At 43.2% G+C, this 7269-nt stretch overlaps 1 pseudogene; it reads right to left on the bottom strand.

Moving 5' to 3' along the window:
- Positions 1–5939: 5939 nt before the first annotated feature.
- Positions 5940–6896, bottom strand: LOC125282915 (olfactory receptor 4E1-like; annotated as a pseudogene).
- Between the last annotated feature and the right edge of the window lie 373 nt (positions 6897–7269).

Below are 7269 nucleotides of genomic sequence, written 5' to 3'. Positions count from 1 at the left end.
GGAAAGAAGGATAAAGTCTCAGCAGAAAGCAGGAATTTCACTGAACTGAGGAGGTAAAAGATATGGTGTTTGTGCATATGGCCCTTTTCTTCACTACGTCTGTATCTTTGGGGGTAAATACCCAGTAGTGCAATGGCTGGGTCATAGGGTAGCTCAATTTTTAACTTTTTAAGGGACCTCCACACTGTTTTCCAGAGTGGCTGTACCAACTTGCATTCCCACCAACAATGTAGGAGGGATCCCCTTTCTCCACATCCTCTCCAGCAATTGTTGTTTCTTGCCCTGTCAATTTTTGCCATTCTAACTGGCGTAAGGTGGTATCTAAGTGTGGTTTTGATTTGAATTTTCCTGATGGCTAATGATTTTGAACATTTTTTCATGTGTCTGTTGGCCATTTGTATGTCATCATTGGAAAAGTGTCTGTTCATATCTTCTGCCCATTTTCTGATTTGTTTGTTTCTTGTGTATTGAGTTTGAGAAGTTCTTTGTAGATCTTGGATACCAGTCTTTTATCTGTAGTATCATTTGCAAATATATTCTCCCATTCCGTGGGATGCCTCTTAGTTTTTTTGACTGTTTCCTTGGCTGTGCAGAAGTGGGACTTTTATGCCACGTTCATTTTATCCCAAGTTCATTTTATCTTTTGTTTCTCTTGCCTTTGGAGATGTGTCATGAAAAAGGTTGCTGTGGCCGATGTCGTAGAGGTTGCGCCCTATGTTCTCCTCTAGGATTTTGATGGATTCCTGTCTCACATCAAGGTCTTTCATCCATTTGGAGTTTATCTCTGTGTATGGTGTGAGAGAGTGGTCAAGTTTCATTCTTTTACATGTAGCTGTCCAATTTTCCCAGCACCATTTATTGAAGAGACTGTCTTTTTTCCACCGGATGTTTTCTCCTGCTTTATCAAAGATTAGTTGCCCAAAGAGCCAAGGGTCCATTTCTGGGTTCTCTATTCTGTTCCATTGGTCTATGTGTCTGTTTTTGTGCCAGTACCATGTTGTCTTTGTGATCACAGCTCTGTAGTACAGCTCGAAATCCAGCATTGTGATGCCCCCAGCTTTGTTTTTCTTTTTCAACAGTTCCTTGGCGATTCGGGGCCTTTTCTGGTTCCATACAAATTTAAGGACTATTTGTTCCGGTTCTTTGAAAAATGTCATTGGTATTTTGCTCGGGATAGCATTGAAAGTGTAGATTGCTCTGGGTAGCATGGACATTTTAACTCTGTTAATTCTTCCGATCCATGAGCATGGAATATTTTCCCATCTTTTTGTGTCTTCTTCAATGTCTTTCAAGAGTGATTTATAGTTTCTAGAATATAGATCCTTTACATATCTGGTTAAGTTAATTCCAAGGTAACGTATGGTTTTTGGTGCTATTGTAAATGGGATGGATTCCCTAATTTTCTTTCTTCAGTCTCATTATTCGTGTATAGAAATGCAACTGATTTCTGAGCATTGATTTTGTATCCCACCACATTACTGAATTGCTCTATAACTTCTAATAGTTTGGGAGTGGATTCTTTTGGGTATTCCATATAGAGTATCATGTCATATTTAAAGAGAGACATTTTGACTTCTTAGCCGATTTGATACTTTTTATCCCTTTTTGTTATCTGAATGCTGTTGCAAGGACTTCTAGTACTATGTTGAATAATAGTGGCGAGAGTGGGCATCCTTGTCGTATTCCTGATCTTAAGGAAAAGGCTTCCAGCTTTTCCCCATCGAGAATGATATTTGCTGTAGGCTTTTCATAGATGGTTTTTATGAGATTGAGGAATGTACACTCTATTCCTACACTCTGAAGGGTTTTAATCAGGAAAGGATGCTGTATTTTCTCAAATGCTTTTTCTTTTTTTTTTTTTTTAAATCTTTCAAGTTTTTTTTTTTTTATTTTATTTATTTATTTGACAGAGACAGAGACAGCCAGTGAGAGAGGGAACACAAGCAGGGGGAGTGGGAGAGGAAGAAGCAGGCTCATAGCAGAGGAGCCTGATGTGGGGCACGATCCCAGAACGCCAGGATCACGCCCTGAGCCGAAGGCAGACGCTTAACCGCTGTGCCACCCAGGCGCCCCATCAAATGCTTTTTCTGCATCTATTGAGAGAATCATATGATTTTTGAATTTTTGTTTCTGGATAAAATCTATGACACTGATTGATTTGCGAATGTTGAACCACCCTTGCATCCCAGGGATGAATCCCACTTGGTCATGATGGATAATCCTTTTAATGTACTGTAGAATTCTATTAGTCAGGATCTTGTTGAGGATTTTGGCGTCCATATTCATTAGGGAAATCGGTCTGTAATTCTCCTTTTTGATGAGGTCTTTGCCTGGTTTGGGGATCAAGGTAATATTGGCCTCATAGAATGAGTTTGGTAGCTTTCCTTCTGTTTCTATTTTTTGAAATAGCTTTGGGAGAATAGGTATTATTTCTTCTTTGAATGTTTGGTACAATTCCTCAGGAAAACCGTCCGGGCCTGGAGTTTTGTTTTTTGGAAGGTTGTTTATCACTGACTCAATCTCTTCATAATTAATTGGGCTGTTTAAAAAAAAATCAATTTCTTCCTGTTTCAATCTTGGTAGTTTATAGGTTTCCAGGAAGTCCTCCATCTTGTCCAGATTGCTTAATTTATTGGCATAAAGCTGTTGATAAAAGTTTCTAATAATCCTTCCGATTTCATTGGTGTTGATTGTGACCTCTCCTTTTTCATTCATAATTTTATTAATTTGGGTCCTTTCTCTATTCTTTTGGATAAGTCTTGCCAGTGGTCTGTCAATTTTATTAATTCTCTCAAAGAACCAGCTTCTAGTTCTATTGATCTGCTCTACTGTACTCCTGGTTTCTAATTCATTGATTTCTGCTCTAATCTTGGTCAACTGCTTTCTCGTGTGTGGATTAGGCCTGTCCCTCTGTTGCTGTTCTAGCTTCTTGAGGTGAGAATATAAAAACTTTAGACTTTTCTATTCTTTTGAGTGAGGCTTGGATAGCTATGTATTTTCCCCTTAGGACTGCCTTTGCAGTATCCCATAGTTTTTGGACCGTTGTGTTTTCATTCTCGTTGGTTTCCATGAATCGTTCAAATTGATTTTTGATTTCCTGGTTTATCGAATCATTCCTGAGCACGATGGTTCTTAGTCTTCATGTGTTTGAGTTTCTTCCACATTTTTCCTTGTGGTTGAGTTCCAATTTCAAAGCGTTGTGGTCTCAGAATATGCATGGAATTATTTCAGTCTTTTGGTATCAGTTGAGACCTGTTTTGTGACCCAGAACATGGACTATTCTTGAGAATGTTCCATGAGAATTAGAAAAGAATGAGTATTCTTTGGTTCTGGTGTGTAGTGTTCTATATATATATATCTATGAGGTCCAACTCGTCGAGTATGGTATTCAAAGCACTTGTTTCTTGATTTCTTGCTTTGGTGATTTGTCTATTGCTGGTACTGTAGTGTTGAGGTTCCCTACTATTAACATATTTTTATCTATATGTCTCTTTTTTCTGGTTAAGAGATGGCTTGTGTATCTTGTTGCTCCCCTGTTGGGGGCATATATATTTCCAATTGTCATATCCACTTGTTGGATCCATCCTTTAAGAATAATATAGTGCCCTTCTGTGTCTCTAACTATAGTCTTTAGTTTAAAATCCAAACTGTCTGATATGAGAATTGCTACCCCAGCTTTCTTTTGAGGTCCATTGGCGGGAAAGATGGTATTCCATCCCTTTCCTTTCAGTCTGGATGTATCTTTAGGTTCAAAATGAGTCTCTTGTAGACAGCAAATGGATGAGTCATGTCTTCTTATCCAATCTGCAACCCTGTGGCGTCTTATGGGGGCATTTAGGCCATTTACAATGAGACCGATTATTGAGAGATATGATTTTAATGATGCCATGTTGCCGGTAAAGTCTCTGTTTCTATAGATTGTGACTTTCTGTTCTGTATCACTCTTGGGGGCTTTTAATTTTTATAGAACCCACCTTAATATCTCCTGTAGGGCTGGTTTCCTGGTTACAAAATTGGTCAATGACTGGCGATTCTGTAAGGTCTTTATTTCTCCATCAATTCTGAATGACAGCTTTGCTGGATAAAGGATCCTTGGCTGCATGTTTTTCTCTGAAAGAGCTTTAAAAATGCTCCCCCCCCAACCCTTTCTCTCATTCCAGGTCTGTGTAGACAGGTCTGACGTAATTCTGATACTTTGCCTTGGTACGTGAGAAATTTCTTTGCCCTGGCCCCTTTCAATACTGTATCCTTGGATCTAATATTTGCGATATGCACTATGACGTGACGTGGTGTAGGTTTCTCATGGTTGAGCTTGGGAGGGGTCCTCTCTGCCTCTTGGACACCAATGCTTGTTTCCCTTGCTAGATTAGGGAAGTTTTCAGCTACAATTTGTTCAAATATCTCTTCTAGACCTCTGTTTTTCTCCACCCCCTTGGGGATGCTGATGATTCTGACATTGGAACATTTCATTGAGTCAGTAATCTCCCGTAACCTACATTCTTGAGAATGGATTTTTTTGAGCCCAGATTCTATTTTAGCTTCCTCTTCTACTGACCCATCCTCCAATTTGCTGGTATGTTCTTCTGCCTCATTCACCCTGGCCATCAGAGCCTCTAGTTTTGACTGCATTTGGCTCATAGAATTTTTAATTTCTGCCAGATTCGCTCTCATTTCCACCATTAGAGATTCTATATTCTCATTAAAATTTTAATTAATACTTTTGTCAAGTCTACACATCATCTTGACTATTGTAACTCTGAATTCCATTTGTGATAATTTGGTTACATCCATATCCATTAGTTCTGTGGCAGAGGCCACAGACCCATTGTCTTTTCTTTGCTGGGGGGGATTTCTCCTTCTCGTCATTCTGATGAGGAGAGGTTACGGGGTTGTCCAGAGCACAAATTATTGACCGGGACCCAGGCAGTGTGCACTTGTTTTATAGGGATCTTAGGGATGTGGGCTTCTTGATTTTTCAGCCTGCCTTCTCGGGGAGGGGCCTGCTGCGCTGATACTCAGGCAACCCTGTTTGGGTAGAGTCTCTGTGTCCCCTGCGAGGGGGGATGGGGATGGGCACCCTTGAGCTGGTATTTCCAGGCTTCTGTTCTCTGGCAGCTTTCCCTGGCGGTTTGCTGTGCCTCTTCTGAGAGTCAGAGCAGCAGTGGCTGAATCTCAGCCTCTATCTCAGAACAGAGGAATCGTGGACCGTTCTCCACTGATGTTCTGGCCACTTTAACTCTGTTACTGTTGGTGCTGCTCAACCCTGCAGCATACCGGGATGTGTGCCCCACACCCGGCGTCCCAGCCCTCATTTCCAGGGCCGGCACGTCTCTGTCCTTTGCGTTTCTAGCACCACCAGCCACCAGCAGCCCCCCGAGTGCTCCTGGAGCTCCCGGTCTCATTCTGGTTCCAGTGAGCACACCGGAGTTCCGTGAGAAGTCTGGTCGTGCGTGTTCCCTGGCTCACGGTGTCAGTCAGCTCTCTCGCGGGTGCCGGTCCGGGAGTCCGCCCACTCCCCCTTGCCGGTGGCTACCGCTTCCTGGCGCCCAAACGCAGCGGCTCCCTCCCCCTTCTGTTTATCTTACGATATCTGTGCACAGTTTCATGGCTCCCCGCTTCACACCTCAGTACTCAGTGCTGGAGATGTTCGTTTGTAGAGATCCAGATGTATCTTCCTGCATCTTAGGCTGATTCCGTGGATGTTCAGAATGGTCTGGTACCTATCCAACTAGACTCAGGGGTACAGCTGAAAAAGGGGTCCCCTACTCCTCCCCCATCTTAATTCCTCCCCCCTATTTGGACAGTTTAAATCTTGATCAAAACTTTCTGGGGCGCCTTGGGTGGCTCAGTCGTTAAGCGTCTGCCTTCGGGTCAGGTCCTAGGTGACTTATTCTTTGCAAGGCTTTTCTTGGATGTGGAGCACCAGGCCTCTTAAGAGCCTAGACATTGTCATTTTTCCCTCTCCCCTCCGACCTCCCCATGAACTTGTTCAAGGCATTCTTCATGTCTTCATTCCTGAGAGAGGAGATGACGGGGTTCCGCAGAGGGGTCACTGCGGTGAAGAACACAGACACCACGTTGTCCTCCAGGAGGCTGGTGGATGGACAAGAATAGATGAAGATGCAGTATCCCAGGAAGAGTGTGACGATGGTGAGGTGTGCTCACAGGTGGATAAGGCCTTCTGCCTGCCTTCAGAGATCTGTTGCCTCAGACTCTCCATGATGACTGCATAGGACACCAAGAGGACCACGAAACAGACCATCAAGATCAGCCTGCTGTTGGAGACGATGAGGATTTCAATGATGTGGGTGTCCGTGCAGGCCAGTTTGATCACCTGAGGCACATCCCAGAAGAAGCTGTCAATCTCATCAGGACCACAGTAGGGCAGCTTGATGGTGAGGGAGGTCAGCGATATGGAGTTGATGGTACCCCCCCGTCCAGAGGGCCACAGCCAGCAGCACACATACTTTCCAGTTTATCACTGTCATGTACTGCAGGGGTTTGCAAATGGCCACGTACCGATCGTAGGCCATGACAGTGAGGAGAAAGATCTCGGTGCAGGCAAAGGTGTGCAGGAAGAACATCTGGGTGACGCAGGCCTCAAAGGAGATGAGCTTCTCTTCTGACCATGTATCTCTGAGCATCTTGGGGACAGTGACCGTGGAGTGGCAGACATCAATAAAAGATAGGTTACTGAAGAAGAAATACATAGGGGTATGGAGCCGGCGGTCATAGATAATAGTTATGACAATGAGGATGTTCCCAATCAGTGTCAGGACATAGGAAGTGAGGAACAGGGCAAACACAGTCATCTGCACCTTCTGATTGACAGATAAGCCTCTAAGCCGAATGTGTGTCACGGAAGTGGTTTGATTGAGTAGGTCCGCCTCTTCCATTCTCTTTGTTGGACACTCTGCAAAGAATTAGGAAAAAAAATAACACTTAGCATCTGTATCAATCATCTGGTCACTTAATTTCTTCTGTGTTTGCTTTTCCCTCCATCTGGAGCTTATGGTCCAGTATCTTATTTTAAAAACCCCATTCAGCGTCTTCAATCATGCTGCATACACAGTAGGCACCACAGAGACATTTTTGGGAAAATAGTGCAGAGAACCATGATTCACCAAGAGATATAAGGCAGCCTTGGAGAGCGGAGGGCTTATATTTACTCATAAATCTTTAGCAGAGAAGAAACCAGGAGTTTTCTACCCCAAGCCAGTAACATGTTCAAAGTTGTACACAGCCTGGCCTTGAGCATGGTTTTCTCTA

This window comes from Ursus arctos, unplaced genomic scaffold (assembly GCF_023065955.2).
Source record: "Ursus arctos isolate Adak ecotype North America unplaced genomic scaffold, UrsArc2.0 scaffold_27, whole genome shotgun sequence".
In the NCBI taxonomy this organism is placed as follows: domain Eukaryota; kingdom Metazoa; phylum Chordata; class Mammalia; order Carnivora; family Ursidae; genus Ursus; species Ursus arctos.
Note: the sequence above shows the minus strand (reverse complement) of the source record. Positions and strands in the feature narration are given on the sequence as shown.